At 41.5% G+C, this 10,360-nt stretch overlaps 1 protein-coding gene and 1 pseudogene across 1 annotated transcript in view; one reads left to right on the top strand and one right to left on the bottom strand.

Annotated features, from left to right (window-relative positions):
- Positions 1-1,516, bottom strand: part of LOC102759010 — a 2,465-nt pseudogene extending 949 nt beyond the window's left edge.
- CTNNA3 (catenin alpha 3) overlaps positions 1-10,360 on the top strand; it is a gene marked incomplete at its 3' end in the record, with an annotated part of 1,162,049 nt that overhangs the window by 653,175 nt on the left and 498,514 nt on the right. The window lies entirely within an intron of this gene.

The following is a 10,360-nucleotide window of genomic DNA, read 5'->3' as shown; positions in this document are numbered from 1 at the left end:
ATCCTGCTCTTTTTCTGGGGCTCCACTGGACATACATAAATTCTTGAGAATTATCAATGATATCATAAATCATTTGAGATTTGATGGGGGCTGGACAATCATTGTTCTTAATCCACTCCAGGACCAAGTTCATGAGTAGATGCCGAAGCAGGGAAGTGTGTGGTACCCGGAATTGTTTCTGGCCTGCACTTTGTACTCCAGGACCAAGGGGACTCTCTAAGAGCAAACCCCCAGCAGATCATCACAGATAACCAGCACCCTGATCCCCACAGAGCCAACCATCAAAAATGCGCACCATCAAAAACCACCCCAACCTTGGAAACGTTGAGTTGGGTAGGAGGTTTGAGGACATGCCACAAACCAGCACAGCTCCCTTGACATCAGGGATAAAGTCAACTCCACACCTTACACAGGCTCATTGGCACAGTAATACACATAGGAGGGGTCTGGGCTGAGGGTCCAGGTGCTTGGGTCTAGAATTTTTGTATAACTCCCATGTTTAGGGTGGATGATATTCACAGTCCCAAACTTCTTGGCTTCTTCTGAGGCTTTAGCTCAGCGGTTCTCAACCTGTGGGTCGCGACCCCTTTGGAGGTCAAACGACTCTTTCACAGAGGTCGCCTAAGACCATCCTGCATATCAGATATTTACATTAGGATTCATAACAGTAGCAACATTGAGGAGGAAACTGGTCTTGCAAGGCCTGTCAGGCCATAAAAACTGAACAATGCATTACCGTGGGGCGGTGGGGGAAGGGCATTATCTCTGGCCCCAGGACAGATCATCTGATATGACCTGGGAGCCCCCAACACCTGGGGGTCTTCCTGTAAGCCCACAAGGGGGCAGAACCATATCTGCAAGACAAAGACCCCAGAAGATTATAAAAAGCGAAGCCTCTGTATGTTACTTCACTCTGATTTGGAAATTATTTCCCGGAGTCCACTAGTCACTAGTGTTACTAAATGGGTCCCTCCCTTTCTCTAGGAAGCGTGCTTGGCATTTCTTTGCTCTTCTGTAACAACATTACAGTTATGAAGTAGCAACGAAAATAATTTTATGGTTGGGTCACAACATGAGGAACTGTATTTAAAAGGCCAGAAGGTTGAGAACCACTGCTTTAGCTGACCAAGCTCCAGTCACCACATAGTCCACACACCTGCCTGCTTTCAGTCAATCAGGTTTAAGGGGACAACACTGAACTGAGCCAGACCACCTCCTTGCACAAAAATCTCCTTGTGGTGGTTGTCCAGAAGGGCTAATTCCTGCACAAGAGTCTCTGTGATTTTAAGAATCTTAGGAAAATCTGATGACCTGTGGCTCATTTCAAAAACATAGTTTAATAATTCTTTTTGTATCTTTAACAACACCAAGAGGTAGCCTGGTGGGCCGGCTGGAAATTGACCACTTGTCTGGAGGCGTCCTTGATGCTGCAGGCACTGCTGCCGCCAGTCAGAGGGAGAGAACTGAGCACGTGGGCTGTGGGCTGTGCGCTGTGGGCTGCGCGAGTCTCTGCCATGTGTTTCTTAAAAACTTAAAGTTATGCTTTATATGAATTATTGATGCTGGGTCACAAATGGAAAATAATGAAATGTGAGGAATATTAATAGCCTCTAAGGCAATAATAATTCTTGTAAATGATTGTTGATTTCAAGTACCATTTTTAGTGCAGACCAAATGTAAATTACCCACCTTCAGACAAAATAATTCCTTTACATATGAATTATTTGTACATAGGTACCTATTTAAAGAAAAATATGGCATTTAAAATTAGCATTTGGTAAACTAAAGCTACACAGGCAGCTGGTAAAATAGATTTAATCGGTAAATGTGTCATCATAATTTATATTTGTTAAGTACAATATAACCAGTTTAAAATTTATTTTACAAAATAGTCCTACAGAAGTTTTGCCATCTTCCCAGTGAATTCTTATATATTTCATAGTTTTTCCAGGTTAAACATGTACCAGGTGATAGTGGATGAGTGTAACAGGTAGCCCATTCATATAGGGTAAGGGTTTACTGCTTGAGTAAGAATTACTGCTTGCACTGGCAAAAAAAATAAAAAAATCCTGATTGTAATAAAGTTCATTCAGTCCCAATATTCTCATAAATATACAGTGTCCTAATAACTATGAGTCATTAATCCATTAACATATTCAATAGTAATTATTGCAGTTTGTAAGTGTCAGGCATATACTAAGTGTTGGGGAGAGTGTGGTGAACAAAACTGACTCTGTCCTGCCCTAGCTGGTTTGGTTCAGTGGATAGAGCCTTGGCCCTCAGATTAATGGGTCCCAGGTTTCATTCTGGTCAAGGGCATATACCTCAGTTGCAGCCTGGATCCCTGGCCCTGGTCAGGGCAAGTGCAGGAGGCACCCAACTAATCAATGTGTCTCCCTCACATTGATGTTTCTCTCTGTCTCTTCCCCTTTTTCCTATTCTCTCTAAAAACCAATGGAAAATTATCCTCCTCGGGTGAGAACTAACAACAACAAAAAGTGATTTAGTCCTTTACCCTCCTAGAATTTCTAGTCTATTTGTTAGGGAAGATCTACATTAACCGGTTAATCGCAGAAAGGAATTTATACTTATTAGCTGCAATCAGCATTGTGAGTGCTGTGACTATGGGAAGGCTTCTTGGCAGAAGCGTCATCATTGGAAATAAAATGATAGGAATGAGGAGGAAATAACCAGGGTGAGACTATAGGGACTGGGGAATAGGAAGAGAATTTTGAGTTGAGATATCAACATAAACAGAACCCCCTGAAGGGGGAGGGAATGGCATGTTTAAGAATCAGGGAAGGTTTAAAGGTTGGAGCACCAATAGTTATAAGGGAGCCTGAGATGGAGCTGGAGGCATGGTTAAGGCAGAGGCCACATCATGGCCTTAACATATAAGACCTTTGGGAGCTTTAAGGATGTAAGGGCTTGAGTCCTGTTAAAATCTTTCAAAGGGAACACATTGATGGGTTTTAAAGAGGGGCTCCTTGTTGATGTTGTTGTTAATCCTCACTCAACGGTATTTTTCCATTGATTTATTTAGACAGAGTGGAAGGGAGGGAGAGAGAAACATCGATGTGAGAGAGACACATTGGTTGCCTGATGTACATTGGAGCCGGGGATCTAGTCTGCAACCGAAGTACATGCCCTTGACCAGAATTGTACTCAGGGCCCTTCAGTCCATGGACCGATGCTCTATCCACTGAGCCAAACTGGCTAGGGCTCTAGTGGTTCATTGATATTAAACTCAAGTTCCTCTGTACCAAGAATGCAGAGAAATTAACTTACATTCTGTATAAGACTGTGCCTCTTCTATTATTGTCTGATAGTCCTTTTTTTGTGTCTGACACTGCACTTGTCCTACATTTTTTTGGCTGGGATATTGTGTTTTGGTTTGTTTATTTTTTTGTACATGGGTTCTTTTTATTTAATATCTGCTAATCTAATAATTTAAAGAGCATTTTGTTTCTTTTTGTGACTCTAACAGTTTATTTTAAATTAAATTTCTTGGCATAAAACATTGTTTAATAACATTCTATAAGTTGTAGGTGTACAACTTTATATTATCTGTATATTTCATTGTGTTCATTCACTACCCAAAGTCTAGTCTTTTATCATCAGACTAGAGGCCCGGTGCACAAAATAGTACATGGGTGGGGTTCCTTCACCTGGCCGGTGATTGGGGCCAATCGGGGCCCTCTTGCCCAGTCCCCAAAGGAGGTTGGCCACCTGGGGAGAGACCGTGGGAGGGCTCCAGGGCATGTCCAACCTTGTCTCACCCAGTCCCTACCAGCTGGACCCCAGCAGCAAGCTAACCTACCAGTCATAGTGTCTGCCCCCTGGTGGTCAGTGCATGTCATAGTGAGCGGTTGAGCGGCTTTAGCATATCATTAGCATATTACGCTTTGATTGGTTGAACTGGTTGACCAGACACTTAGCATATTAGGCTTTTATTATATAGGATGTTTGACTCCCTTTAACCTCTTCATCCCCTCCTCACATCCCTTCCCCTGTGGTGTGTTGGTATCTGTGAATTTATTTTGCTTGTTCATTTGTTACTTTTTGTTTTATATCCCACATGAGTGAAGTCATGTGGCACTTGCTCTTTTCCATCTGACTTATTTCACTTAGCATCATACTCTCAAGATCCATCCTTGTTGTCAGAAATGGCTGAGTAATGTTCATTGTATATATGTACCACCTGTTCTTTATCTAACATTTATCAAAGAACACGTAGGTTGTTTCATGTCTTGGCCATTGTGAATAATGCTGCAGTGAACATAGGGCTACATATATCTTTTTGAATAAATATTTTCACATTTTTCAGGTAGATAAGCCAGAAAAGGGATTATTGCATCATGTGGTAGCTCTATTCTTAATTTTTTGTGGAAGCTTTATACTATTTTTTCATAGAAACTGCACCAATTTACATTCCCACCAGCAGTGTATAAGGGTTATGTTTTCTCTATATCCTCTCCAACACTTATTATTTCCTGTCTTATTGACAATACCCACTCTAACAGGTGTGAGATGGTATCTCAGTGTGGTTTTGATTCTCATTTTCCTTATAGCTAGGGAAGTAGAACATATTTTCATGTATCTGTTGGCCATATGTATGTCTTGGGAAAAGTAGCTGTTCAGATCCTCTACCTATTTTTTAATTGGATAGTTTGTTTCTCTGTTGTTTGGTTGTATGTGTTCTGCATATATTTTGATATTATCCCTTTATTAGAGGTATTGCTTGTGACAAAACAGTAGTTATTTAATAGGGTCTGTGAGAGAATTCAATAAAATAATGTCTATAGATCTAGTGCTTTGTACATTATAAGTAAACTATTAACATTTGATATTATTGCTGTTATGTTATTGCTATTCTTTAGCCTTTGCTTCTCCTCCACATAATCTTAAAAATTTGGCCATGGTTTTACATATTAATTCAGAATTAATATTGTCTTAGTTATTTTTTTTTAAATTGACTTTTAGAGAGTGAGTAAGGGAGAGGGAAAGAGACATCAGTATGAGAGAGAAACATTGATGGGCTGCCGCCAGTCTGCCCCCTTACTGGTTATTGAGACTGAAATGGAGGCATGCATCCTAAACAGGAATCAAATCAGCAACCTTTTGGTATACCAGATGACGCCCAACCAACTGGGCCACACCAGGCAGGGCATCTGTTAGCTTTTTTTTCTCTTTAACCTGAGTATTTCTGGCCTGTAGGGTCAAGGAGGTGGGGACAGGGAACAATTTTTTGAGTAGAGAAATTTCCTAATTGAGGCATAATGCTTATCTTATAAAGAGTTACAGGTATATCTATTCCTTTCATCTCTCCAGTGGCACATGTCTATGAGCTAACATGCAGCACCCTGTCCCTACCAGAGGACTGATTACGTAACTGCTTCCTGCAAATATAACCTATATCAACATTAAAAAATTCTCCACTTAATTACAGTATCAGGAACCCACAGGAATTGGTATCTTCTATTCCTCCACAATTCGTTATAAAAAGTAAAGTTTTTCTTAAATGGATTGTATGTTTACATTGATTTAACAGGGGGAATAGTAAATTTTCATGAATTTGGAAGTCACTGATTTTGACTTTAGTTTCTCTAAGAACAAATGTTTAATAAACATATTAATAGAACAAAAAAGATGTTTTACTTCTAGAATGGTAGAAGAAAAATGTTTTTTTCATATACTTGTAACAAGCAGCCCACTTGTTGTTTATAAATTATCACACTTAATTAAAAATGTGCTTATCACACATGATTCTTACCTATTTAATAAAGGGGCTAAAAATCTTTTAATTCACAGCCCAGCTTCAACAGTAGCTATCTGCAATTATCATGGGTCCACAAACTTCCATATCTTTCAATAGTTATTTGATGTAGATTCGCACACAATTGACTGACACCTCCCTATAATCAGGTACAAGAAAGTCAAGTTTCATTTTTTAAGTATTTAGATGAGTGTGAATGAGCGACTCATGTAAATCATTTGAGCTCATTCCTTTTGTGCTTGCTGGTGTGGTTCTTCTAACGCAAGCCTGGTGCTTCTCCGTATGTTTTGTTAACTTCTAGAGTTCTGACTGCATACGGTTAAATCTGTATCTCATGCCCCATGCTTTCTAGCAAGATCATTTAGCTCTGTTTCCCTCAGGCTGATGGAAGGAGGAGTTAGTATCCTCAGCCTTCTAACAGCAGGCATTGGAAAGGATCATCGTGCCCATCTCTCACGTTACTAACTCTCTAAGCCAGGCTGCAAGAAATATTACAGGCAACAGATAGTTTCGTTTTCAATTCCCACACCCATTATTTGATGTTTACAGGCCATTTCTAATGCTGCATCCAGAATTTATGGTTGGTTCTGCCGATTATCATCAAAACAATCTCCTGCAACTCAGCTGCGCTTCACCACGAGCTTTGCGCTGCTTTATCAGTCTTCCCTGCCGTCTCGGACTGACATACAGCACCACGTCCAAATCACCCCAGTCCAGAGAGCCGGGGTTTGTTACTCCCTGGATGCCTGTCTCACCTACTGCACAGGCCAGTTTGCACAGGCTCGGTGAGAGGGAATGGTGACCCTTGGGAAAGAGGGCAGAGGTCATTAAATAAAAACTTAGCATTTGAGACTCTGAACCCATGTAAGCCAAACTAGATGGTATCATTTCATTAAGCTAAGTTTACTGAGTTTATTTCAGTGCTAAATAATAATGAAGCAAAGGTGCCACCTAGTCTCCCTTGCAAATTGAAGTTGTAGAGTGGAGTATAGCTCTAGCCAGTTTGGCTCAGTGGATAGAGCATCGGCCTATAAACTGAAAGGTCCTGGATTTGATTCAGGTCAAGGGCATGTACCTTGGTTACAGGCTCGATCCTGGACCCAGGTCGGGGTGCGTGTGGGAGGCAACCAATCGATGTATCTCTCTCATCCATGTTTCTCTGTCTCTCCCCCTCCCTTCTATTCTCTCTCTTAAAAAAGAGAGAGAGAGAGAGAGAGAGAGAGAGAGTGGAGTGTAATCTCCTAAAGAGACAGTAAAATAGTGGCAGGAACTGCTTCAGATTCAGAGGCACATTTCAAATGGATATTTTATCGTTTCCCTTTTGAATATAGAGTACTTAGTTTGCCTGTCAGATACCTGCGTGTTTTCTAGGCTCTGTTTCATAGCATTAATTAGAGCTACTGAAGGACCGTAGAAATCTCTGCATTGATTGTCTGTAGAAGAATGACTCACTAAATCTGCATTTTTGAAAGGATGTGGTAGCTCATGCATCTATTAACCATAGACCAGATGATCATTTATTTTAAATCTTGCTCATTGGGCTGAAGATGAGAATAACTTTTGCCACCAGTGCCTACCTACTTTTTTGCTTGTGTTGTGGTCTGTCACTTGCCCCTCCTCACTTCCAGAGAAACTAAAACCAACAAAAGTCGACAAGGGAGCTGGGCTCGGTCATAAACTGGCTTCCTATTTCTTCCTCCTTAAATTGAAGACTGTTCAGTGCTTCCCCGAGACTTCGCCTTCTGCCATGAAGCAGTAACAGGACAGAGAGAAAAAAATAGAGGAAAACCCACAAGTGACAGGGCTATGAATGAGTCCGCCTCACTTTTTGTCTAACTTCCCTCACCAGGTAAGTTGCTCAGGACCAACAACTGGAAATATTCCTCCTGTAGTGTTTCTTTCTGGGAAGTGAAATAAAAAAATGTCCTTCATGTAGGGACATATAACCAGAAGGCAATAAGTACTCCCAACTCCAGTTGGTATATGGAGATCAGATCTGGAAGGGACCCCAAGAGGTCTGTCTGTTCCTGTACCCCATTTTACAGAAGAGGGAACTGAGCCCCATAGATTCATTGTGATTTTCCCGGTTCATACATCCAGTAAGTGAAAATGTTAGGACTTAGACCCTGTCCTCTGAACCACTTAGTAGATCCCCCACCCCACATCAGTATTCTGAATGAAAAAAGAAACTTAAAAAGATATATTTGGAATTAGTCTTACAACGATTGCTTTAAATAGTGGAGGGTTTTCTTTAAAGTTGCATTGTGAATTTTAAATTTGTGCCATTCTAGGTGAGTTTGAGACAACACTCTGAAGCTGGTTCAGTGCCCTTAGGTTTTCTCCCTTGTGATGCCCTCATTTTCCCCTGACTGACTCAACCACTGTCCTCTGGAGTGCTCTCTGTGACTGGTCAATATTCTACATTTTCCCAAATGAATCTCCTTCTTCCTACTCTCCCAACAACAAAATAGCCAACATATGTAAATAAGGACTGTAGCTCAGTGGTTGAGCTTGGACCTATGAACCATAAGATCACTGGTTCGATTCCCAGACAGGGCACATGCCTGGGTTGCAGGCCCAATCCCCAGTGTGGGACTTGCAGGAGGCAGCCAATCAGTGATTCTCATCACTGATGTTTCTATCTGTCTCTCCTTTTCCCTTCCTCTCTGAAATCAATAAAAATATTTTTTTAAAAAAATAGGATATTGAAAAAGAAGGTAAAATAAAGCAATTATACTTTTAGCTCCTACTGTCCCTTTTTTACGGTGGGCTAAACTCTTTCCCTCATCCTGGATGAAAAGGCATGCAATCACAGAAATTCTCCAGTCATCTTAGGTCTTTTGTGTCATTCCCTCTTTTCTAATCAGTTATTAGAAATATAATTGTCAAAACTCCTATCTTCATTTAAATTGAACTCCAGTTTCCCACAGTGTAGGCCTGTTGCAGGAAGGAGATCAATAGTTGGGAATGAGATGTTTTTGGCCTTTATTTCTTTTTCTACCCCTTTCTGGCGTGGAGCAAGGGGAAGGAGGAGAGGTAAGGCGAACAGGCTCTAGACTCGCTGTATTGGGTAGGGTCCCAGCAAGAGAATACATGGTGCACCAAGCTAGTAATTTGAGAAGACTATATATATTAAAGGGCTTTTTTACATAGTTGTGGGCAAGGTTCAGGAGAACCAACAAGGGTAGACCAAGACCCTGGGCTGGCAACTTCCCAGAGCCCACACATCCCCAGGCCTGAGGGAGCAAGTGAGGGGAGTGGCTCCTGGACCCTGGAAGGGCAGCTGCATGAAGGCTGCCTGTCAGGAGCTGGGGTTTTCCGGAGAGGAACATAGTAAACTTAAAGCCACCCCTCAGAGGAATAGCTAGACAGTAAACACCCAGCCTTACTCCCTCTCACCCTCAGGGCCTCCTGTTGGCCAGACCCACTGACAGCAGGGACCAGGGAGCATCTCTAGGACATTTGGGCTGTGGGGGCAGAGTGTGGCGAAAATGGTGGCGAGCGAATCTGGAGGGGCCGGTGGGAAAACCTGACCCAGGTGCCTGTGCGGGCTCTCTATCTCACCAGCAGTTCACTACATATGTGTAATTGTTTCTTCTGCAGCCGACTGCTTATTCTTAAAGCCTAGCAGTTTATAGAACTCCTCTCAGCTTAGCTTTATTTACTGATCTAGGCAGTGATCTTGGAAAAAAAGCAAGATGACCCCAGACCAGCTATCTTTTGCAGGAGGCCCCTATCTGGACCTCAGTAAATGTTCAGACATTGGAGTTCAGTCACCTCTCCTGCCTGTTCATCAGCAGACTAGCCAGCCACCTCACCAAGGAGATCTCTCGGGAGAGAGTTTACACTTACTCACTGAATCTCAGCTGCCAGGTCCTCGTATTGTGCTGTCTAAATGGTCCCATTGAAGTCTCTCCTTCCAGACTTATGTGGGCGAGGGTGTAGGAGAAGGGTGGGGATCCCAGATTAGCAGTGGCCATTTCTCTTCAGAAAAACTTCCCCAGTCACCACACATTCCAACCTTTATAGAAGAGAGTTTCAAAGTCATGTAACTCATCTTTAATTATGTCTTTTGAAAATCATTATCTTGTTCTAGCTCACCAGTGTGAAATGCCCTATGTGTATCTTGGTGGTTTAGCTAAAGCAAAACATTTTGAATGAAATAAAGAGAAATGGAAAGTTTCAGACATTGGGTAGGGTTTGGGAGTGCGGGGATGTGGGGAAGGAGAGAATATTTTTGAGCAGGTATCATTGGTGACTCTCAATTTATACCAATTACATCATGTAAGTATTTATTCTGACTGCACATAGTTAGATCCTGTTTATGTTTTTTTCTGTTGAAGATGTATACACAAATACAGTTTTATAACAAATAATACTTTTAATAGGTTAACTAGGCTTCCTATAAAATAGAATATACTTAAAGAGAATATACTTATTCTCTTTATTTGAAAAGAAATTTTAATTTTAAAGGAAATTATAACTGTACTTCACGTGAGTGCCGTAGGTGCTTATGTAGGTGGGTTCCGACTTATGGCGAAAATTGTTACAACACGCCATAGGAACGGATCTCTGACTTAACCC

The sequence above is a fragment of the Myotis davidii genome, unplaced genomic scaffold (genome assembly GCF_000327345.1).
Source record: "Myotis davidii unplaced genomic scaffold, ASM32734v1 scaffold134, whole genome shotgun sequence".
NCBI lineage: Eukaryota > Metazoa > Chordata > Mammalia > Chiroptera > Vespertilionidae > Myotis > Myotis davidii.
The sequence above is the reverse complement of the archived record's forward strand: the minus strand, read 5'-3'. Positions and strand labels throughout refer to the sequence as shown.